The sequence below is a fragment of the Pelophylax lessonae genome (genome assembly GCF_965119305.1).
Source record: "Pelophylax lessonae genome assembly, chromosome: 3".
In the NCBI taxonomy this organism is placed as follows: Eukaryota; Metazoa; Chordata; class Amphibia; order Anura; family Ranidae; genus Pelophylax; species Pelophylax lessonae.
The window spans coordinates 402,562,488-402,588,649 of NC_138770.1; positions in this window are offsets into that span (position 1 = coordinate 402,562,488).

Sequence of the window (26,162 nt, forward strand, 5' to 3'; positions counted from 1 at the left end):
TTTCAAATTCATTCTGCACTCCCGCGCAGTCGTGGGCGGCACCGGGCAGATAGAGCCGAGCGGGGGGGTGGAGCGGGACTCAGCGGGACTCGGGAGCAGCCGAGCGAGGCCAGAGGCCCCGCCCCCGAGCCATAGCATTGGCATCGGGGTGGGGATGTGAGGAGTTTTAGAGAGAAAGGCATTGACAAAAGTCAGCTGTGTCTCAGGGGGTCGTATAAAACTAAAGGACGGGCCGCAACTGGCCCGCGGGCCGGACTTTGGACACGACTGCGCTAAAGGGTCGCCCTGCCCCAGTATATGTACATGGGGCAGACCTTAAGTGTTTAAACATTTAAAGGATGGAAGTGCCACAAAACTTGAATGGGGCCAGTAGGATTTTATTTTACATGACAAGAGGTTGAAAAAGCCAATGCATTTCAGGGGCTCTAAACTCCCCATTCATCAGGGCTAAGATCCAAGAAAGCTTCAAAGATATAACAATAAAAACTGGGTCTAAACATACACATGTAATGTACTATAAAATAAACTATAAAAAATGATTAAAAATACGGTATGTAGCTATTAAATGTTTATTTGACAAGGGAGGGAATGCCTGTTTTTGTGTTTTCCAACCTGAATTTCCTGTATGTGGTTACCAGGGGAAGGGATTGTCTCCGTACAGCTCTTTACATTAACACACATGCATAAAATAACATAAAATTATTTGGAGCAGTATGAGCAATTATTTAGACCTCTGAAAGCTATTGGCACAAATGTGGAAAGATGAGGTATGACCAAGATATTCTGATAAGCCCCTCTTCATTCTACCGTTTGGCAAATGAATGGGCTGACATTCATCACTGCTACAGTATTAGGTCGCTAGACAAAGGAGCAGGACATCTAACTTTTTCTTCCACACCATCTGCTAAGAGAACTCGAAACTGACTGGAACTGTAGGGAACAATGCCATCTGTTTCTGTCAACAAAAGGCCACGCGGATATGCTATGGGGAGAGCAATTTCTTTTAAGCTGGAGTCATTTACAGTAACCATCATAATTAAAGCACAATTCATGTACTGCAGAAGAGCACATACTTATTTAAAGATAAAAAAACAATGCTATTATACTGTATGTGCATACTATATATGTTTACACTATATGTACAATCAGGGTTCAGCAGTAATTCACAAGATTGGTACGTTTTGCCATTTTATAATTAGCATACACAAATACTGCATGCATTGATATGTTAATATTATCAGAATTTGGCAGCTCTTACTTTATATGTCTTCAAAAGGATGAAAGGCAAGAAATAGATTGTAAGCTCTCATGAGCAGTGCCTTCTTAGGCCTGTTGTATTTTATTGTATTGTAACTGTACTGTCTCCCTTTTATATGCATAAACTGTTAGTGCTATTTAAATCATGTGTTATAATAATAACAATATTAACAGTAGTAATAATAATAATAATAATAATAATAATAATAATAATAATGGGTAAGGTGAGAAAGTTAGGCCCCTTTCACACGTGCTTTCCAATCAGGTCCGCCTGTCAGTTTTTTCAGGTGGACCTGATGGGACACTCCATGTACTGTACCTCTATGGAGCAGCGGATGTCAGCGGTAACATGTCCAATGACACCCGCTGCTATCCGATCTGATCCTGTCCGTGAAATCCAGATGGATGGAAACCCTATTTTCCATTCGTCTGGAGGATCAGATCAGATAAAAACAAACAGGCTCCCCATAGAGGAGAGCGGGGATCTGAAAGCTCGGTCTCTGCAATGTAAGTGGAGACGGAGCTGTCATCCACCTGCTCAGTGGGGATTGGCGGATCGATCCCCTGCTGCTGTGTAAAACGGAGTCCGCCGGGCGGAAAGCCCGTGTGAAAGGACTCTTAGGAAGTAAGCAAGTACTAAATGAGTTGTAAGTCTCTCCCACAGCCACCAATACACATTCAAGGGTCTAGGGCCAACTTTATTATAAGGGGTAACCCCCACACAAGAAAACGGAAAAAAAAAATCATGAGGTCACCCAAAAATCCACACCACCCGCTTATCCATGCATGCAGCCTAGCAGACCAGGAAAGGGGTGGATGAGCATATAACCCAGCCTGACACTTGGCAAAAGAGAAAATCCAACCATCAGACACTAACCCTTCACTAAAGCTGGTCGTAGATGGTGTAAGAAAATTGCTTGATTCCCCCATCAACACAGTCAGTGTTGATGGGGGAATCTCTTCCGCAAAGCCACTGTGTTCTCCCAGCAGGGGGGCAGGGGAAGCTGTCCCTGCCTGGAGAACATAATGAATATAGCTATCAGCTATAGCAGCCGCTAACAATAATCACATGTAAAATCCGACAGGCTGGTTGATCAACATGGGTACATTCTGCCTGCCCATACATGGTTCGAATCTCAGCTGGTTTCTGCTGAACCATATATGGCTGGCTTAATTTGCTGTTAAGGACATCTCCCTGGCCCAACCCCTAAAAGTAAACCCCTGGGGTGATGTCATTGCATGGAGATATGGCCATGTGGCCATATTTACCAAGTGATGGGTGATGTCATTGCATGGAGATATGGCCATGTGGCCATATTTACCAAGTGATGGGTGATGTCATTGCATGGAGATATGGCCATGTGGCCATATTTACCAAGTGATGGGTGATGTCATTGCATGGAGATATGGCCATGTGGCCATATTTACCAAGTGATGGGTGATGTCATTGAATGGAGATATGGCCATGTGGCCATATTTACCAAGAAATGGGTGATGTCATTGAATGGAGATATGGCCATGTGGCCATATTTACCAAGTGATGGGTGATGTCATTGAATGGAGATATGGCCATGTGGCCATATTTACCAAGTGATGGGTGATGTCATTGCATGGAGATATGGCCATGTGGCCATATTTACCAAGTGATGGGTGATGTCATTGAATGGAGATATGGTCATGTGGCCATATTTACCAAGTGATGGGTGATGTCATTGCATGGAGATATGGCCATGTGGCCATATTTACCAAGTGATGGGTGATGTCATTGCATGGAGATATGGCCATGTGGCCATATTTACCAAGTGATGGGTGATGTCATTGCATGGAGATATGGCCATGTGGCCATATTTACCAAGTGATGTCATGCTATCCCTCCATCTTTGTTTACATGGCTGGAGATTCCTAGCCAGTAATTGAATGGGGCCAGGTGACACCACAGGATGCAGGCAACGGGTGCCTGCACATGCCAATTCCTTAGCAACTATTGACAGAAAAGAAGCTGTTAACTATAGTGGAGATTGAAATACTGTTACTATATTTGAGATTGTAAGCTTGCACAAGCAGGGCCCTCCAAACTTTTTTGTATTAAATTGTATTTTAATTGTACAGTCTTTCTTTATATTGTAAAGCACTGCACAAACTGATTGCACTATAAAAGTCCTGTATAATAATAATAATATTATTAATAATAATAATAATAATATTTAATTTAGCGCCTGTCAAACTAGTAAAAAAAATTTAAATTGCATTTTAATTGTACAGTTTCCCTTTATATTGTAAAGCGCTGCACAAACTGTTTGCACTATAAAAGTCCCGTATAATAATAATAATAATAATAATAATAATAAAAATATGTAATTTAGCTCCTTTCAAACTAGTAAAAAAATTCAGCATTCGGATGAACACCCAAACAGCCAAAGTTTGGTCCAAATGTATTGTTCGGACTGGACCTTGATCTCATCGCTGGTGAGAATCCTAAAGCTGGTAGAAAATCAATAAACAGAAAAGGAATGAAAAAAGGACAACATTCTCCAGTGGTAAATTAGACACGCGTACATTTTTGAAATACAGAACTGTCACTTGTTGCAGAAATCAATATCGATTATGAGCAAACGGAGGAAAATATTGGTCATGCAGAGAGACACAATCATGAAATTACCAGTGAATAAAAGATCTCAAAATGAATGTGTACTTGTCCCTCCAACATGATGCAGGTAGCTATTTTTTCTGAACTAGATACATTTTTTAAAGATTGTAGACTAGCCATTGCTTACCTCATAATAAAATGGTAAGCAGAATGCTGGTACTCCGTTCAAAAAGTCTTCCTCAATTATATGACAGATAAGTAGAAATAAAGCAATTGCTAGTAAATGATTGACATGTTAAGAGAAGCATTCCAGGTGTAGTCATTTGAAAGTTGAACCTTTATTTAAAAGTGTCAACATTTGCTGAAGGGTTGTAGTTTAAGTTACATTGTATCGGCCAGCATTTGAAACTTTTTAAGAGCACATAGAACATTTACTTTGTTCCTCAATCCAAGAGATGTCATAGTGTAATGCATCTGGGCAACAAAGTGGCCAAGTGGTAATCGATCACATTTTGCCATTTAGCCCTCGTTCATATTGACTGTGGCTTTGAAATTGTGCGACTTCATTTTAAATCGCACAGTTTCCAAGCCTCATGTCAGTGCATCTTCAGTGGTGACTTGGAAGATGTCTCTGCGGCTTCATGCACAGATGTTACATAGTAGGTGAGGTTGAATAAAGACAATAGTCCATCCAGTTCAACCTGTGTAGGTGTGTGTGGCTGTAATCATCTCACATACCCCTGAATGTTCTGATCATTGAGATGTACGTCCAAGAGTCTTTTGAAAGCCACCATACTTCCCGCAGAAACCACCTCTTGTGGTAGAGAATTCCACAATCTTGTAGCCCTAACAGTAAAGAACCCCCTGCGTTGCCGAGGTTAAAACGCTAGCTGCCATAACCCCATTTTTTTTAAACGGCGGGCGGTCCACTTTAGCATAAAAGTGGTCCCAGCTGCGGATTCAGCGCAAGAATACTTTTATGGGTGGCGGGAGAGGTGTCCCCCCCCCCCCCTCCCACCACCTCCTGGTCATTTTCCCCGCTGATCGGAGCCATTGATAGTGGGGAAAATGATCAGGTCCTCTCCCCCTCTAGGCAGGAAGTCGAGTGAGGGCAAGCTGGCCCCCACTTGACTCTATGGCATTGAAGGACCGGAGCAGCGTCATACCTCACTTCCTCCCAAAGCCTTAAAGGTTTTGTTTTTTTACTTTTTAGTGTAGATGTGAGAGCTGAGGTCTTCCTGACCCCAGATCTCACAAGAAAGAGGACCTGTCCTGCTTATTTCTATTACAAGGGATGTTTACATTCCTTGTAATAGGAATAAAAGTGATTAAAAAAAATGGGGTACTGGCACCAGATTAAAAAAAATGACAGCATTCAAAACAGCCAAACTTGGCATTTTGAATGCTTTTAAGTGCAGAGGAGGGGTTTGGGTTCCCCCAGATCCCTCCAAAAGAGTACCTGTAAAATAAAAAAATAAAAAATTGTTTTAAGTGTACGAAAATATCGGCGCATATCGGCCGATACCGATATGCATTGGCCAAAATATCGGTATCGGCAACAAAAAAACGATATCGGTCGATCACTACTGTGAATGCTTCCTCATTTATTAATTTCTGCTGGTTATATAGAAATAGTGTATTGTTGTGTTCACACTATTGACACATATGTATGTTATTTTCCATTATATCTACATTAGCCATCACTTAACAGCGCCTGCTTTATATGTATTATTTTTATGAAGTTTCAATAAAGTGGTTTCATCCCTGTAAGTGCTGCCAATCTCTCCTTCTGCTACATTTCCTTCCAGGTTTGCATCCTCCAGCTGTCTGATTGGCCACACTGCTATGATGTCGGGGACCCCGGCACGGAGCTCTGAAGGGTCGGAACGGTATGCCGTCCCTTCAGAGTGCATACGCCGGTGACATCACCAGCTGCATGCAGTGTAAATATCTCCTAAGCCATGCAGGTTTAGGAGATATTCACTGTACCTAAAGGTAAGCCTTTTTATAGGCTTACCTGTAGGTACAAGTGCCAAAAAAAAAGACTTTACTACTACTTTAAATATTTTTAAAGTTATCCTAAGTGAATAGAGACATGTAAAAAAATATAAAGCAGATATAATCTTAGTAAATCTACAAAAGTTAAAACAAACTGGAAAAGTCAATGGAAATCCATAAATTCACTATACATCAGAATATATTTTAAAACATATTCTTTAACTTTTTTACATTGGAGTTTAAAATGCAAATTAACTGGAGACATAAAAAATATATGAAAAGGCAAAAAGTTGAACCCATCTAAATCAACAATATTACTTTGCATTGAATTGGCCGGTAAAGCGTAACTCCACTTTTGTTGAGAAAAAAACATTCCCCTCTGGGTGATCTCTGTACATTACAAGGATTTTAACAAACTTTGTTGCAGAATCCTATCTTTTGTTATTTTGAAGAAATCATTGTTTGTTCCTCTGTGCCTCTGTGCTGAGTGGGTCAAATGGGAGTGATTTCATAGTTATCAATCAGCTGTGGCAGCTGCAGGGATCTAATGAGGAAAGCTGCTGTGCATCCCTTTAGACGTGTTCCTATTGGGAGTATAGGCCCGTACACACATACCGATTGTCGGCCGTAAATATTCGGCCACTGTCCGATCGGCCGATTGTCGGCTTGTTAGTATGATGCTTCCGACAACCGACTGCGACTTTTCGGCCGAACAGAATCTGATGTGCATGCTTTAAAATTTTTGTTGGCCAACACCAGAATGGCCGATTGTTCCTCAGTCAGTACAGAATTTGGCCGACAAACAGAAGATGAGCAAGACTGGGCATGCTCAGAGAAGAAAAAACACACGGAAAATTAACCATCACATGACATCACTTCTGCAGTCGGCTGTTGTTGGCCGACAAAATTCGTGTGCAGTCTTTAGCACTTTTCAACCGACAGGACAGCACCGGACAAAAGACGGCTGATCGTTTGGCCGACAATCGGTGCGTGTGTACGGCCCTTTACTCACCAAATCTGACTTGTATCTTATGTTGGATACACACTATACAATTGTCCTTAGATTTTTTTCCTTTTGATTTACCAAAACCATATACTATGAGGTCAAAGCTAAACACTTTCAATTTGTATGCAATCAGGTCGGCCCTTGCACTACATAGTTGAAGGTAAATCCAAAGGAAATCTAACAACAAAAGTTGTATAGTGTGTATCCAGCTTTAAGCCCCGTACACACGAGTCGAAATTCGGCCGGGAATTTTCGGCCGACGACCGATCTGCCGATTTTCGGCTTGTTAGTATGATGCTTCTGACAACCGACTCCAACTTTTCGGCCGAAAAAATTCTGGTGTGCAGGCTATAAAATTTTTGTCCTCCATCAAAACACATCTGATTTTCGTGCAGTCAGTACAGATTTCGACAGGGTAAAATCTTATGAGCAAGACTGGGCATGCTCATAGAAGAATGAACACAAAGAAAGCAATCCAAGACTTGACATCACTTCTGAAGTAGAATTCTGTCATGCGGGAAAATTTGTGCGCAGTCTAGGCACATTCCAACCCACAAAACACAACCCTGGACAAAAGATGGACGACCGTTTGGCGGAAATTCGTTGCTTGTGTACGAGGCTTACGGCAGACTTTTGGGAAAATTGGTGAGCCAATCACACAAACAGGAAATTATGTTTCTGGGGTGTGGTCAGTGCACATTCTGTGTCCAGAACAGCTCCAAGAAGCCATATTGCATTGCATTTTCAGAAAATTACAACAGCTGCAGAATAAAAAGGAAAGGCCATTTTTAATAACATTCAATTACAATATGATTTGTGTCGCAATTGTATACGCTATATTGTTTTTCCTTTATTTGCTATTTCTTTTCCCCATGAAAGCGGAGTTACCCTTTAAGTACTTACTGCTGTACCCAGAAATATTTTACTGTAATTGCTTAAGATGTATTCTGCCCCAAATAAGCGTATAATCATGTCATTGGCCTAATTATTACAGCTATTGAACATACAGTCAGAGAAAAGGAAGACAAGAAGCAACAAACTGTAAAAAATGCAAATACATTTGAGAATGAAAGCTCCAGATTTCTTTTACAGATGATTCAAGCAGTTCTTCTCTTTCACTTTAGTTTTGTATTATGTCATTTTATGTGAACACAGTGCATCCTTTTGTGCCTATTCAGCCATGTTTACAGAGGGAGGGGTACAAAAGTAACTCTGGTTCACTCTTTTTTCCCTCTCTTCCCCCACTGCGCCACCTGACCAGAAGCATTCTGTGGAATGGAGCTTCATTACAAAGATCGCTTGTACTGAGTGTGCGTCTGGGCAATATACATGCCAGTAATCCCCATCCTTTTCAGAGCTTTTATACTTTTTTACAATGAGGCACAGTGCATTTCTACAATATTATCATTGACTGCCTTGGGGCATATGACATGCATCTATCAAAAGAGTGTTTGTGCTACTCCAAGGATGGGTGCTGTATTTAACATATCACTGACTGAAATATAAACCCGCAATGTCTGCTGGCCTGAGAATGTTCAAGAGTTCAGTGATGAAGTCCTAACATAGTCAAGAGCTCCCTTGTTAACTGTTTTGCCTTAAAGCTAATGAGACATATCACACACTTACAAAGTTGATTACAAAAGGGGTTACATCGTGTCAGGAAACTAGAAAAGACTCAAGCAAATGACTATGGGCTCACATTACCATTTTCCCACTGTCTGCAACGCCAGTGAATGTACTGCTTGGAATGTCATTTTCCATAACCATGACAAGTTACAGGTGTCTCACAGTATGGCGTCTTCTTTTAAAATGGAACTTTACCCATAACTACTTGATAAAAAATAATGTTCTTTAGCAAGGAACATATATTCCACAATAATAATTATGCTACCAACATTAGTTGTGCTGTAAATTTCCTCCAGCATTGCTCCTGTATCTTCTTGCTGGAGGCTGCCATTTTGCTGAAGCCCAAAGCCCCAGGAGTAAATCATAAGGTGGAACTAAACCCACTGAATTCATGGTTTCAAAAAACAGTTACATTCCAGGAATGCCGGGATTGCTAACTGTTGCTAATTTGGTTGTGTCCTTAACCAAACTGTCAAACCATCAAATGGCTGATGTCATAACTGATCACATGTGCAGCACCATGGCAGAAGCAGTTTCCTTGGTTGTAAAGGATAGGAGGGTTTAATTCCGCTTTAAAGCTGTCCGCAGATCAGCCTCTACAAACTCTTCAATGCCTAAAAATGCCTTAAAATGGAGAGCAACTGAGCATGTGCAGAGCAGGGTGAGATGGTGTATTACTGGCTTTTAACTACTTCACGCCCGCCCACCGTCAAATGACGGCGGAGCGGTGGGGCTCTCATTCTGGGACGCCATCATATGACGGCGAACCAGAGCGGCCTCTCTGGCGCGCCCACGGGGGCGCGCAGTGCGGCAATTGTGGCTGCTCTGTGTTGCTAGGACACGGCACGACCCCGATCTCGGTAAAGAGCCAATGACATGGCTCTTTACCCATGTGATTGGCTGTGTCCAATCACAGCCGGTCACATGTAAATGAGGAAGTGCCGTTTATCGGCTCTCCTCGCCTCACACACTGTCAGAGTGAGTGGCGAGGAGAGCCGATCAGCGGCTCCTCCTCAAAGGGAAGCCTAGGACAGGTAATCAGGGCACTGATCATCAGTGCCCTGATTACAGAAAAGTTAAAAAAACAGAAACCACCATCAGTGCCCACAGTGCCCACCATCAGTGCCCACAGTGCCCACCATCAGTGCCCATAGAGCTGTGAGTCAGTGCCCATCAGTGCCTGCTTATCTGTGCTGCCCATCAGTGTCGCCCGTCAGTGCCCATCAGTGCCGCCTCTCAGTGCCCATCAGTGCCACCTCTCAGTGCTCATCAGTGCCGCCTATCAGTGCTCATCAGTGCTATCAATGCTACCTATGAGTGACAATCAGTGCGGCATATTAGTACCTGCTCATCAGTGCCACCTCATCAGTGCCCATAAGTGCCACCTTATCAGTGCCCATAAGTGCCACCTTATCAGTGCCCATAAGTGCAGCCTCATCAGCACACATCAGTGAAGAAGAAAAATTACTTATTTTCAAAATTTACTCAGAAAATAAGAAAACTTTTTTTTTTTTAATGTTCTGTCTTTTTTCTTTTTTTTGTAAGAAATAAAAAACCCAGCGGTGATTAAATACCACCAAAAGAAAGCTCTTTTTGTGTGAAAAAAAATTATAAAAATTTCATTTGGGTACAGTGTAGCATGACCGTGCAATTGTCATTCAAAGTGTGACAGTGCTGAATGCTGAAAATTGACCTGGGCAGGAAGGGGGTGAAAGTGTCCTGTATTGAAGTGGTTAAACAATATAGACACTTATTTTTAGTGTTTTACATACAGTAGCTATACCTGCAAAAGACGCCACCCTGAAGTGATCAAGCAGGACTTCATTTTCTGACTAAAGTTCCACTTTAAGGCTGGGTTCATGCTATTGTAAATTGGATGTGGGTTTCCCCGCATCCAATTTGCATGTCAGGAGATTGTAACCGGCTCTCTATGGAGCCAGTTCACATATCTCCGGAGTGGCTCTGGTGTGAATTGCACAGGAGTCCTGTACATCTACTATTCCATTTCAGGTCCAAATTCTGACAAAAATTCTGACTGAAATCGGACCTGAAATGGTGAACAAGGACGCCCCCGGACCCCTGCTGTGAGCCAATCCATGCCTAAGGGTCCATTTGTCTACAAAACCTAAAATCAACTCATATTCTGGCTTTGTGTCCTAAAAGTTTCTTTTGGCTTCCTTGGCATTCGTTTTGTGTTGAAAATGTGTACCCAATTAGGAAGTATAAAATCCTACCTATGACAGTTTAAGATCAACAAACTGTCTTGAGTCAGTGAATCTTGCAGATTATGGGACAGCTGATTAAGATCTGCACAGAATAACGGGCCTTTTAAATGGACCTAATCAGAAGCTCCATGCACGGCCTCATGTACACTGGGTGTTAATCCCTAGTGCATGAGATCCTGGTGTTTCGGTGTGGCACAGGCACACTGTCCAGCCCGGCTGCCAGCAGTCTGTAATACTCAGTGAGACTCCATTCACACTTGCATGACTTTGATATGACTTTACATTCTCTGGATCAAAGTCACATCAAAGTAGCGCAGGCACCTTTTCAAAGTCGATGTGACTTTAAAGTCATACCGATTTGAATGGGTGCCATTGAAAAGAATGGGCTGGGACTTGTCATGGGACTTTGATGTCCAAAGTTGCATGACAAGTGGCACAAGTGTGAATGCAGCCTGAGAGGCTAAAAGCTGGTGCAGCTGGATGGTGTGCCAAGTGGTACTAATGTTAAGGGCAGTAAATACCTAGGGACAAATGGCCTGAGCTCAAGCAGTCTGTGTACCTGGGTATTTGTCCCTGGGCATATAATATAAAAGAATGTAAGGCGCTATACTGCAGTACCACAACGTGGATCCATATCAGCAGCCAGAGAAAGGTGCAAAGCCTGGTATGTGGACTTGTCTGGCAACCTCATCGTTACCACCGAGATAGTGGTAAAGACAATTTACAAAAGCACGCGGTCAAGGCGCTCCAGGCAGGTCCTATGAAAACAGTCTGTGGAATGGACTGTGTGGGGTAGATGCACTAACCAGAGCCCAGGATGATCCACAGGAGACAAGGAAATCCAGTTAAAATCATGCTTTAATGAAATGACAATTAAATGTCTTACGTGGTGCTGTCCACACAGCTCCTAGTTGAAAGATCCAAATCATTGATGGACAGGATGTGCCGGAAGGGCTGTGAGGGCTGCAGGAGTCCGTGGCAGAAGGCTGCGATGGAGCTGCAGAACCGTGACGGGACCACTGGCAGCACAGGGATTGGAGGATCTTGTGTCCCCAGAAGTAACATGACCGGAACTTGGGAGACAGCTGCACACCATAGGCTAGCAGGGCATGTGGGAACACACCGGAAGGATGGTTAGAAAGCCAGGATAACATGTTTTGGGGCATGCTCCTTTGTCAAATCCTAAACCCTGGGTGCATACTGCCCTAAAACTTAGTAATATAGGGTGCACCATCCAGTCCCATTCACCAACATCAGCTTTTAGCCTCTAACAGACTGCCAGCAGCAGGGCTGGGAGGTGCACTTGTGCCTTTCACCCACACCAAAACACTGGGATCTCATGCTTTGAGGCTAAAGGTCCAGTGTGTAATAGACCTGAGCCTATGGGCAGACGGACATGCATCTGTATACATCCATTTACCTTTATGTACAGGTCTGAAAGGAAATTACCTAAACATGATGGATCACAGGTAGCTTGATGTAAGTAGAAGAACGTAGATCAAACATTGGTCCCTAAAGGTCTGCTGTCAAAAAGCTGAAAATGAATGGGTATGAAAGTGTTATAAAGAGAAACTTGTCCTGTCCTATGGCCATCGGTTCGAATTCCAACCGTGGCACTACCTGCTTGGAGTTTGCATGTTCTCCCTGTTTCTGCGTGGGTTTCCTCCGGGTAATCTGGTTTCCTTCCACACACCAAAGTCATGCTGGTAAGCTAACTGGCTGCTGTCTAAATTGGCCCCTAGTGTATGCATTTGAGTTAGGGACCTGTGGATGTACAATATGTATGTAAAGCGCTGTGTATATTTATGGCGCTATATAAGTATCTGTAATAAAGAAATAAATAATGAGTGTATAAAGTGACATTAGTCCTTACTGCTCTGTTTCAACAGGGGATCTGTTCACAAATCCCACACTGAACAGACCAGACACAGACCAAGTAAAAGGACCTTTACAGAGGTAAAATCAAAATCACTGTTACCTACCTTTAATTCATTTTTTAAGGGCTGCTAAGAAAGGAAGGAACTTTTCTGACAGCTGTATGACAGCTATTCCTGAACCCTATCCAATATAAATTTCAACATCAGTTAACATTAAAGTTTAACTCTGGAGAAAAAGATTTACTTTTGTAGTGGGTCCTTGTCCCCACTGTAGGGGTACCTTGCTAGTGTTTCCTAGGGGTTAATGAACAAGGTGATATGCTTACATCATTTCTCAGTACCAAAAGCTTTTTTCTCTTTGTGAAACCAGTCCCCAAAGCCATGGGTTGAAGCTCTCTGATATCACCCCATTCAAGAGCAGTGCAGGCTGTGGGATCAATGAATAGCCTAGGCAAAACTAACAGTTAACCCTTGTAGTGAGCCCTCTAATGTATTTTCTCTGAATTTTATCTGTAAATCTCTTATTTCTGGAATTAAATGCACATTCTCCCATAATGGACCCCACTATATCTCTTGAGCAGGTGTGTAGAGAACCAGCAGCTTCAATTAAAGTAGTTGTAAACCTCCGACATGAAATATGAACAAAGCATATCTCTCTATAGTGTGTACTTGTCTCAATTAAGAGCACTAAGTGTCATTTCCATCTGCTGCTTTGTTCCTTTGCTATCAGCATAAATCACTTCTGATAATTTTTCCTGACACCATCAGAAAAATGGTATCAAGGGAGGGGAGTCCAGCTGATTGACAGCCTCAGCTCTGTTCCTGTGTGCTGTGTGGAGGTGGGTGTGTCTCTTCCTTCAAATCAGCTCTCAGAACTCTCCTCACTGAGCTCTGCAGAGTGTAACTATAGCTCCCCGCCCACTTTTTTCAGAACTCTCATATGAACTCTAAATTCTGCACATTGAACAGATGTAGAGAAGAGAAGACTGCAGATAAACAGGTACAATTTATGTAGAAGGGTTGGTTTAATCTCTGTGTATCATCTGAGGCCAGACACTTCACTGTGTATATTTAGGGGTTTACAACTACTTTAATCTGGAAGCCACCATTCCTTAGGATTATAATTTCTATTGGCCATACTGTTCTCAGGTGATCTGTTGGCCTAAATAGGGAACTTCAGTGTGGTATGGAACTGCACAGGACTAACCTCCTGAATAAACACCATAAAAAATGTAAATAGGAAAACAAACAGACACAAGTATAAAGTTAAGTGCCCATTCACACTACCGCGACTTGTCAGGCGACTGGTCAGCCTGACAAGTCGCGGTCCATGCAGTGCTATGGGAACCGTTCTAATAGGAGCGACTCAAGTCGCTCCGACTTAGAAAGTAGTTCCTGTACTACTTCGGGGCAACATCGGAGCGACTTGCATTGACATTCATTATATGAAGTCCGTGCAAGTCGCGCCGAAGTCGCGGTGCACGCGACTTCACAGGTCGCCCCCAAAGTCGTGCCGCGGTAGTGTGAACCGGCACTAAACAGCTTTTATTTATGCAATCAAATTCTCCTGCGGGTAAATAAATTAAATTTATCATTAGCCGAAAAAAATAACTTTATACCACAACAGCTTTGAAATAACTTTTTTAAAATAACTATTTATAACCAAAATCAAAACTGGATTTAGCAATTTAGGCTCAGGTCCACCAACAAATGATAAATAAATTGACAGCAAGGGCTCAGCCATTTAGGCCCAAGCCCCGAATACTAACAGATAATTCCTTTCAATAATCACCTGTCCATACACATACTGATTGAGATTCCCCACATAGAGTTTAACCGCAACAGACAAAAAAAAGGGAGGGGGGGCAAGTTTCATAGTCTTGTGGGTGTGAGAAAAAAAGTTTGATGATCTCTGCTGAGAAGAAATATTTAAAGACACAAGTACCAAACTATTGGTGACAGTTCATCCCCTCAAAATGGATCCAGTCAGTCACTGGGGAGGAGAATGTTCCACCTTTCCTTGGTAACAGACAAAGTTGTTAGATCTGCCAACACCCTTCAGAGGCTTCTGTGACCCGATAACCTAAAAGATAAAAAACGGGGGCCAGGAAAACTAACCAAAGCACAACAGGCATAATAAACCACTAGTAAATAAATTATATGGAAATCAGGCAGGCCAACGGGACCACCTAAAATGCTGAGGCCCATACAATGACATCAACAGGTAACCAGTGCAGTTTTGGCTCTATTTTGCAGCATTTGCTCAGAAGAAGGTTCCTGCTTGGTTGATTGCTAAATTAAACCTGGACAATACACTGACAGCTTCAATACAATTCATTGAATGATTTAATCAAAACTGCAAAAAACTATAGAAATTTTATCGAAACCAATCAGCTTTTTCTGCAGGATTTGAATGAGGCAACTTTGATCCCATCGCCTTGCGGATATATCTTCTGTCTTTTTTCCAACTTCAACAAAAAATGGAATAATCCAGGGTTACCATCTACCTCCTTGTACGTTATTCTGATCGTGTGTATGGGACTTAATTCCTGTGGCCTGTACACTTCTCAGGCTGTGTTCACAAAAGTCTGAAATAGATTGGCACTCTCCTGCTGCCTTTGGCCTTGAGACTTGCTACAAAGTTACAATGTAGCAGTATGATCACAATGGTTGAGAAGCCTACATCAGAATGATGACATCCTCTCAACCAAAGTCAAAGTCACATGGCTGGAGCTCTAGGACATCTTCGAATGATTAAATATATGCTTTTTTTTTTAAACAGTTTCAAACCTCTGTCAGATAAACTATTTAACTTTTAAACAATTCACATGAACATAATAGATAAACAAAAATTCTGCTTCATTTTTCTCCCTCAAGATCCATGACAGATATATGGAGACCTCATAAGAATGTGTTTTTTAACTAAAGTTTTTTTCCATATGATACTTTGGAGTTGTTTTATGTAGTCCACTTAGATATGAACAATGCTTAGTCTTTCCTTACTGTTCATCTAAAGCCAAAACTTTTCTATCAGTTTTGGATGGAATGGTGAAGAGTAAAGCCTCGTACACACGCAACAAATTTCCGCCGACCGGTCGTCCGTCTTTTGTCCAGAGTGGTGTTTGTTGATTGGAATGTGCTCTAGACTGTACACAAATTTTCCCGTACGACAGAATTCTACTTCAGAAGTGATGTCATGTGTTGGATTGCTTTCTTTGTGTTCTTTCATCTCTGAGCATTTTTCCCCATCGAAATCTGTACTAATAAGACGAAAATCGGACGTGTTTTGATGGTCGACAAAAATTTTAGAGCCTGCACACCAGGATTTTTTCGGCCAAAAAGTTGGAGTCAGTTGTCGGAAGCACCATACTAACAAGTCGAAAATCGGCAGATCGGTCGTCGGACGAAATTTCTACTCGTGTGTACGGGGCTTTAGAACCATTGTTAGGTTGGCCATAGACAGAGCGAATTTCTTTCCTGTTATGACAGCCGCTAACAATAATCGTGTGTAAAATCTGGCAGGCTGGTTGTATCCAAGTTGATCAATCTATCAACTTGAGTACATTCAGCCTTCCCATACATGGTTCGAATTTTAGCCAGTTCCTGCTGAACCGGCCGAGATTCAAACTGTCTGTGGCCGGCTTTAGGTTTATATTGTTGTTTATGTACCCTCTGGAAGGAGATTCACCCCCTACTCAGAGTTGTATAAAGTACTCGAAACCCATACTTGAGTAAAAGTACAAGTGCTCGATCAAAAAGTGACTTGAGTAGAAGTGGAAGTGCTCGATCAAAAAGTGACTTGAGTAGAAGTACTAAAGTATTCAACATTTTTTGTACTTAAGTATTACAAGTAGTTTTTTTTTAAATTTTGCTACTCAAGTACTGAAAGTAAAAGTACCAGTAGTTTTGAAAAAAAAAATGCTACTCAAGTACTGAAAGTAAAAGTACAAGTACTGTGTTATGTAGTTATTAAAGAAAGAAGTCAAAAGTTTGAACATCATATTGTTTTTTATTCTTTCAAATGCAGCTTTTATTTATACATACAGTAGCATTTATTTTCGTATGCGCTGATAATACACGTTTTGAGCTTCATGAAACCTGCCATCTACTGTTCTGGCAGTGGTAATTTTTATAATAGTAATGAGTAACTATGCAGCACACAAAAAAAATAATGGAGTAGAAGTATTGAAATCATCGAAAAAATGAAGTGAAGTAAAAGTGGAAGTAGGAGAAAAAAATTCTACTCTAGGAAAGTACAGATACCGCCTTTTCGGTACTTAAGTACTGTAGTGAAGTAGTTCTACTTTGTTACTATGCATCTCTGCCCCTACTTTAAAGAGATTTCCTATCACTTGTGTCTTTGGGACATGAGGGGAAAGCCAATCTCCTCAATAGGGACACTGGCAACAAAGACAAAAATACATTTAAACAGCTACTAACGAACGCTATCCTTCACAGCATCCTGTTAATTACCAAATTACAGGTGTGGTGACATTTCTAAACTATATAGGAGATCACTGTATGTTAAGTCACATGAGCCATGCTGCAATTTACTGCAATCAGTCAGGGGATCATCCTCCTGGATTTCTGTAATTGCCCATGAACATCCCTCAAGCTTCACATTAAAGAGCACAATGACACACTTGTCCATGATCAGTCATAGATGGTCATGGACAACCTCTGGATGTCCACAACCAAAGCCAAAATAATAAAGCTGGGCATACACTAATTGAAATATAACAGGGACTGGCTAAATTTTGACCAGAGTTTGGCTGCCCTGTTAGGCAGAAGTTGATTATTTAAGGGAGATCTACAGCCAAAGCTCGTTTGGCTGTACATCTCATATGGATCACAGGAGTGCAGTTTGTTCTGCACTGTTGTGACCCATTTACAGCAGAGAGCATCACAGTAGTCGGTCCAGGCGCCGCGTCATCATGACCACAGAGCCGGGATGCACCAGGTGCCTGGACCGACACCTGGCTCAGCCTCTCAGCAAGCCGCTGAGAGCCTGAGCCGGCAGCTCCCTGCCCCTCCACAGCCCAGCATTCCAGTGAGCAAGGATTTTGCACAGCGAAGAGCTGCTGATTGACAGCTGACAACCGAGTGATCGGTTCTCAGTGTAGAGGCACCAGGGGACAGATGTAGCATCGGATTGAATAGTTTATTTTTCTTTACCTAGTTGCAGACTTTGGGCATGCTACACAAGGCTCAAAAAATGTCATCATTGTACACAAGGCATGTGTAGCACATCCAGTGTCTCTGCCCTGCTTCTGCCACCCCCTCCCCCAGTATACCGTAATTATTGGCTGTGATTAGGCAAAGCCGGCATAAGGCTCCTTTTTACACTGACGAACCGATTAGTTCTGCCTATCAGTTTTTCAGCTGGACCTGATTGGACCATCCATTGCTCTTTATGGAGCGACCAATGTCAGGGGACATGCATCTGCTTACAACGGATGACATTTGTTCCGATCCTGTCCGCTAAAACCAGATAGATGGAGATCTGTTCCCCATCCATCCAGCAGATTGGATGACAGTTGGATGGAAACAGCTTCCATCAACAAAAAAAATGAAAAGAGTTGGTTCCTATAGAGGCCTTGTAATAAATACCAAGAGCAAACACTCAGACTGAGATGTGTCTCAATGAGTACCTATTGATCCCAAAATACCATATACAAAAAGAATCTGTGAATGCAATGAAAACAAGGATTGCCTTCAAAACTCTTCACAAATCAAGGGTGATCAGATATAGGCACCAAAGAAAACACCGTGATGGCTGAGTATTGGTGAAAAGGTAGCAATTAATTTATTAAGGCACCTATGCCTGGTGAAGGAACTGTGAACATAAATAGACACAATACATAATAAAACATTAGACAGCCATAGAGGAGAACGGGCTATGGACATGAACCTGTCATCCACCTGCTCAGCGGGAATCAGCAGAGCGATCCCCTGCTGAGCAGCCAGATCTGCTGGTGGACTCTGCCAGTTTGAAAGAGGCCTTAGTATCCTCAGAGAAGAGCTCTAGCTGTCAAAAAAGCAGTCTGAATCAGATCCAGACTATACAAGGATACAAAGTAACATATTGTTACATTTGTATCTTTCTGTTATTTCATCTGCATCCTCTGTTTAACCCCATATTAACCTTTAAGTCACTCTAATCAGCCCTTATTAACTCCTACTTCTCTCTTTAACTCTTATTTTCCTGCTGATTTTTTTCAATTTTATTAACAATTAATACCTAAAACTTCTGTTTTTTTTTATATTTTTACACATTTAACTTTTATATACACATTTAAAAAACAAAAAAAACAAAAAAAAAAAAACACTGTTGATTTCATTTGTAAATAAGCTTGCAATGCTTTGTACCATAATCATTATTTTAGTGTCATTTTAACCAGGACAAATTACAGAATAAAATGTGTACAATATATATGCAGTAGCACTTTTTTTTAAATAACACTGCTCAAAAAAGAAAAAAAAAAAACATTTGTTGCATTTTATTTTATAAGGAATGTAAAAAAAAAAAGTAATTGTTGCAAGACAATATTACAAAAAGAAGGCATTGTTTGTCCTTAAAAAAAAAAAAAAAAAAAGCAATATATGCATTACCTTGGTCCATAGGGGGTGAACAGGTGTGAGAGGGGAAGTGGTTAGACAAGAGTTTAGTGTCACTTTAACTGTCACAGACCAACAGAAAGTCAATAAAGCTGCCCTTTGTTTGCCATTGCTGTGTTTTGCAAAGGTGTATTACCTGGACAGATTGTACAAACTTAGCCTGATCATGGACAACATCCATGAATTAAGGGCTGAGGTATAATGCCTTTCTGCATTTACTACTAAATCATATCTAAACCCCAAAAATATAATATTAGGCAGCTTACCAGTCCTTAGATGTGGTGCTGAATTTGCTTTCTTTTTTTAAGGCTTTTTTTCCTTTATTTTCACCTGGTAATCCTGCCAGTAACACACTTCTTATCCTAGTGTGATAATACCCTCTCACAGTACTGTATCTGTGGAGGAGCACAATTGTTACCCTTGCACTTCTGATTGGATTAACCACTTAAGCCCCGGAGGATTTGGCTGCTCAAAGACCAGGGCCTATTTTGCGATTCGGCACTGCGTGACTTTAACGGACAAATGAAATTGACGTTCTTTTTTTCCCACAAACAGAGCTTTCTTTTGGTGGTATTTGATCACCTGTGTGATTTTTACTTTTTGCGCTATACACAAAAAAATAGCGACAATTTTGAAAAAATAACAATATTTTTCACATTTTTTTATATGAAATTCTCAAAAAAAAATGTAAAAATCAAAATTTTTTAACATTTTAGGCCAATTTGTTTTCTGCTACATATTTTTGGTAAAAAAAAATCGCAATAAGTGTATTTTGATTGGTTGCGCAAAAGTTATTGCGTTTACTAACTACGGGAAAGATGTATGTCATTTTTATTTTAATTTTTTTTATCTAGTAATGGCGGCGATCTGCGATTTTTTTTTGCGGAACTGCGACATTGTGGCAGACAGATCGGACCCCTGACTGACATTTTTGACACTTTTAGGGGTACCAGTGACATTACTACAGTAATCAGTGCTATAAATATGCACTGTTACTGTAATAATGACGCTTGCAGGGAAGGGGTTAACTTTATTAGTGATCAAGGGGTTAAGTGTGTCCCTAGGGGCGTGCTTCTAATTGTCAAGGGGCGTGGCTTGTGATGTAACCACAGAGACATAGGATCCTACATAGCAGGATCATATGATCTCTGCAGTTACACCAGAGAGAATGACAGACGGCTTTGTTTACATTAGCCGCCTGCCTTTCTCCCTCTCCAGCGGGAGATCGTGAGTGACCGGCGGACATCGGAGCTGCCGGTCACTGGCGCAGGGATGTCAGGAAACAAGCGGGGGTGGGAGCACACCTCCGGCGGTGTGCGCTCGCCCCCTAGAGGCTCGTGGGCCAGTGACGTACCCCTACGTCACTTTGCCCAGGAGGGGCTGACCGCCGCAGTATATGTTCTTGCGGTGGTTGGCGAGTGGTTAAGCATGCCATAGATGGATCCAAAATCAGCCAGTTTAGCCGAAACCTGGCAGAATTTCGATCTATATATTGGCAGGCTGGTTGTACTGAAGTCAATCTGTTGATCAACTTCAGTACAACCAGCCTGTTGGGGATTTTTTTTACGTTCGATCACTGCCAGTGGCTATGACCACCAGCAGTGATCATTGTATTCTAACATTCTGTTGATGGGGGAAATCAAGCAATTTTCTTTCCTTTAATTCGTGCTTGAAGAAAAAGCAAAATTGCATAATGTATGACTTGCCCTAGAAACACATCCCCTTTTAATCACATTACATAGTGCTATGGGGGTTGTGTTGTTCACAGAGGATACCTTGGAAAACAGATATCATTGTTTAAGGTTTAAGTTTAGAACACAGTAATGCTGACCATACACCTTCAGAATTTCTTTAGAAAAATTTGTGTTTTAGAAACATTTGTTTTGACTTTCTTATAGTTAATGTGATCAAATCAACAATCATTTTTTACCATAAAAAATAAATAATAATAATTAAAGTAGCAGATGATTAGAAAGTTTTTCTCAAATTAAAGATTTCTACCAGTGATTTTTTTTTTGTTTTCTTTAGGAAATTTCATTCATTCAATCAATTGCTAAAAGCAAATAAATGTTAAAGTACTTTTGACTGACATTCACCAAGTCCTGTGTCATTACTTTCTCTTCTGCCCTGTTCACACCACAATCTTAACCACTTGTTGACCAGCCCCCGCACTTTGACGGTGGCGGGTCAGCTCTATTATGCGAAATGACGTACCTGTACATCATTTTGTGTAATAGCCAGTGGGGGAGCCAATCAGCGAGTCCGGCAGACACTATGTACCCATGGAGACAGAATGGTGGTCTGCCAATGCAAACAAGGCAGACCGCCGTTCTTTCAGAGATGAATACAGAAATCCTCTCTATGTTCATCTACTAAATCCATCCCCCACACAGTTAGAAAGCATCCCCTAGGGACACATTTAACCCTTGGTGTTAACCCCTTCCCTGTCAGTGTCATTAGTACAGTAACAGTGTATATTTTTTTAGCACTGATTACTGTAGTAGTGTCACTGGTCCCCCCAAAAATGTCAAAAGTGTCAGTTAGGTGTCTGATCTATCCGCTGCAATGTCACAGTCCTGCTAAAAATTGCTGATTGCCACCATTACTAGTAAAAAAAAAATTACATAAATCTATCCCCTAGTTTATAGGCGCAAACCAATCAATATACACTTATTGGGATTGTTTTTTACCAAAAATATGTGGCAGAATACATATTGGCCTAAATTAATGAAACTAAATTAATGAAACAAAAAATAGATTTTTTTTTTTTTTTATTGCCTGTGTTTTATAGCAGAAAGTAAAAAAATATTGTTTTTTTTTCAGAATTGTCACTCTTTTTTTGTTTATAGCGCAAAAAAATAAAAATCGCACAGGTTATCAAATACCAGCAAAAGAAAGCTCTATTTATGGGGAAAAAAGAACATTAATTGTATTTGGGAACAGCGTCTCACGACTGCACAATTAGTCAGTTAAATGAATGCAGTGCTGTATCAAAAAAAATGAGCTGGTCATAAAGGGGTAAAACCTTCCGGTCCAGAAGTAGTTATTGTCACGTCAAATTTTTTCTCCATGCAGAAAACTGCAAACATGTTGCAGAATATTGCGCAGAAAAAAATCTGCTCCTGATAACAGTGCCCTGGTGTGAACAGGGCACATAGAGAACAAATGTTTTCTTTGTGCCCTTGCAGAACGCATGCAGAAAAACTGACCTCTCTGCGCATGGTGTGAACTCGTTTTTGGAAACATTAATTTGATGGGTTTAATTACGATTTAAGTCACGAGGATACTGAATTTCTATCAATATCAACAGGTATTTTTCTGCGCTTGCAGAAAAAGAAATTGAGTGCAGCCTTAATTTCTCAGAAAGGGAAAGCTGACATACATTACATGTGTGTTCTCGGCTTTAGATAAACATTAAGCTTTGCAAATTCTTATATGTATAGTTCATTGTTGGCTTTCATCTTCACCAGCTGTAGTTAAAAAGTAGCCAAAGATTTCAGCTCTAACAATGCAATATCTACCCTGTTATTTGAAGTATAAAATACAGCGTAGTTTCATTTCACAATTCATAATCGTAATAATGGGGGTAACATTTGGAAATAATAGATTCTATATTTCATCTGTTAATGCATATTCCGTGAACAATGGTGTACGCTGGAAATGCATGAAATGTCTTACAATGTGTGTTAATTTTAGCCACGTTAAACTTCAGCAGAAGAAAATCACATTAACAACGTCTTAGAATGCATTAAATGTCTAAAGCATGCATTTTCATTTATCCAGTCTAAACTGTCCATATACAGCAGGGGTGGGGAACCTATGGCCGTATGCGGCCCGCAAAATCATTTGGTCTGGTCCCCCAGGCTGCCGCTAAGTCTGTGTCTCTCAGCTGAGCTGTCAGAATGGAGACAATATTTCCTGTATAGTTCGGGCTCCGTCCTGACAGTCTGAGTCACAGGCAGAGTGATTTAAAATGCACTCTACCTGTGACCAATACAGGAAGCATTGCATCTATCTTCCTCCAGCGCGGTGCCGTTCCTGAGTCTCACGCCAGCATTTCCTGCCAGCAGTACCAGCCTGAGCCAGCAGTACCCACAGCAGTACCAGCCAGCAATGCCAGCCTGAGCCAGCAGTACCAGCCAGCATTTCCCACCAGCAGTACCAGCCAGCTGTACCCACCAGCAGTTTCAGCCAGCAGTACCCACCAGAAGTTCTTTTCAAAACTTACCAACACAAAGAGTCGACTGAGCACCAGACTGACCGACGCAAACCTGGAAAACCAGTTGGGAGTAGCAGCATCATCAATACCAGCTAACATCACACACCTCACCAAAGAGAAGCAGTTCCAGCCATCACATTAGGGGTGAATTAATTAAATGTTTGACCAAATATAACAGGCTAATTTTTAAGTTGATAATTTTGTACGGCCCCCGAATGATGTTATAAATGTCCAAATGGCCCTTGGCAGAAAAATGGTTCCCCACCCCTGATATACAGTATAAAGGTTCTGGATACTTGTAAAACATCAAAAACATATTTTCTTAAACGGTACGTTTTTATGAAAAATGAAAAGGTGGACTAACTCCAAATATCCTGGACTCCACTGCAGCCAAGATGCTCTGTGTTGACCATATAGCGCTGACCTTGCTGACCAATGGGAAGTGTATCTAAGGCTGGTCATACATGTTCAATTTTCTTGTACAATTTTCTGTTAGATTTACCAAAAAACATATAATAAGAGGTCAAAACAAACAACACTTTCAATTGTATCCAATTAGGCAGGCCTTTGTACTACATGGTTGAAGGTAAATTTAAAGAAAATTGTACAGAAAATTGTAAGAAATTTGAATAATGTATGGCCAGCCTAAGACTTCTTCTTCCGGTAGAAGGAAGCGCTTCCCATTGGTCAGCATGGTCACACGATTTGGGTATTACAGACAAGGTACAGGAATACCTATCATAGTTTTGTTAGGATTATGAGATTACTTGGTGGAAGCTGAGATGTGATTGACAACTAATGATCCTACATTACGATCATATCTTTACTACCAATCAAAATCTGCTTTCCCATAAGAGGCAGGTCAATGAAATGGGTTGTCCACTATAGATTGATTGTTTCTAATGGAAGAGATCAATCAGAAAATAAATTGATTGTTTATTATTTATTTACAGGATTTATATAGCGCCAACAGTTTGCGCAGCGCTTTACAACATGAGGGTAGACAGTACAGCTACAATACAATTCAATACGGGTGGAATCAGAGGGCTCTGCTCGTTAGAGCTTACAATCTAGGAGAGAGGGTCAAATGACCCAAAAGGTAATAACTGTGGTGGATGAGCTGACAGAGAAAATCAAAGTACAGTTGTTAGGTGTGGGCACTATAAGCTCCTCTGAAAAGGAGGGTTTTTTAGGGATCATCTAAAAGCAAACATAGTAGGAGATATTCAGAGAGATTGGAGTAGTGAGTTACATAGGATTGGGGAGGCTCTGGAAAAGTCCTGGAAGGTGAGCATGGGAGGAGGTGACGAGGGAGCTAGAGATCAGGAGGACTTGGGAGGAATAAGGAGAAGGATTAGATTGGTATTTTGAGACTAGGCTAGTGATGTAGCTGGGGCCGAGTTGTGGATGGCTTTGTAAGTTGTTGTTAGCATTTTGAATTTAATTTGTTGGGTGAGCGGAAGCCAGTGGAGGAATTGACAGCGAGGAGTAGCAGGCACTTAGTGGTTGGTAAGGGGGATGAGCCTGGCAGCAGCATTCATAATGGATTGAAGGGGGGCTAGCCTATGTAGAGGTAAGCAAATGAGAAGGGAGTTGCAGTAATCAAGGCCAGAGATGACTAGGGAGTGAATTAGAAGCTTTGTGGTGTCATTGGTTAGAAAATGTATTAAAAATTGTATGGTCACCAATAGGGATATAATGAATTGCTTCTGACTGGGGGTCCTTCGTTATTACACTTAATCATGTGATTCTAAACAAGAGAAGCATAAAAAGTTTTGGAGCAGCTAACCCAGCCCTCAAATTTCCCACTCGCCTGCTCGCATTTTGCGAGTGTAAAATTATGTAGGGCGAGCGTGGGGCTGCTCTGGGAGCCCCTCAGGGGAAAGAAAGAAACAAAGAGGAAAGCTGGCCGATAATGTCAGTGCGCGGATCATCCCACTGTAACAGCTTTAATTGTAATTGCCGGATGCTCGCCGACACACACAGTCCCGCCTCCTAGACTGGCTTCTTTTCAAAGAATCCGGGCTAGGAGGCGGGACTGTGTGTGTCGGTGATCGCCCGGCAATTACAATTAAAGCTGTTACAGTGGGATGATCCGCGCTCTGTCATTATCCGGCCAGCAGTGGCGTACCAATGGGGGGGTGCGGGGGGGTGTCAAGCCGGTACTCACGTCGATCATCTCCTCTTGGTCATCAGCTGCTCCCTCATTCTGTGCTGCGCTGCTCGCGGGGACGGTAAGAAGGTGAGTGCCCAAGGAGGAGCGGTGGGGCGGCTGCATATAGAGGAATTGATCTTTTCATATTCCTCCTGCAGCCGCTGGATGCCTGATTCTCCTCTCTGCAGGCATTCAGCGGTTGCAGGAGGAATATGGAAAGATCAATTCCTCTATATGCAGCCGCCCCATCCCCCTCCTATCCAACTTATTTTTTTCTTTTGCTGGCCCCCCAGTGCTGTACAGCCCCCCCCCCCCCCCTCCAGCCCCTTAGTGCTCTTCAACCCCCCCCCCCATCTCCAGCCCTCCCAGTGCTCTTCAGCCCCCCCCCCCCCAGTGCTCTTCAGCCTCCCCCTCCAGCCCCTTAGTGCTCTTCAGCCCCCCCCCCTCTCCAGCCCTCCCAGTGCTCTCCAGCCCCTCCAGTGCTCTTCAGCCCCCCCAAGTGCTCTTCAGCCCCCTCTCCAGCCCCCCAGTGCTCTTCAGCCTCCCCCTCCAGCCCCTTAGTGCTCTTCAGCCCCCCTCCAGCCCCCCCCCAGT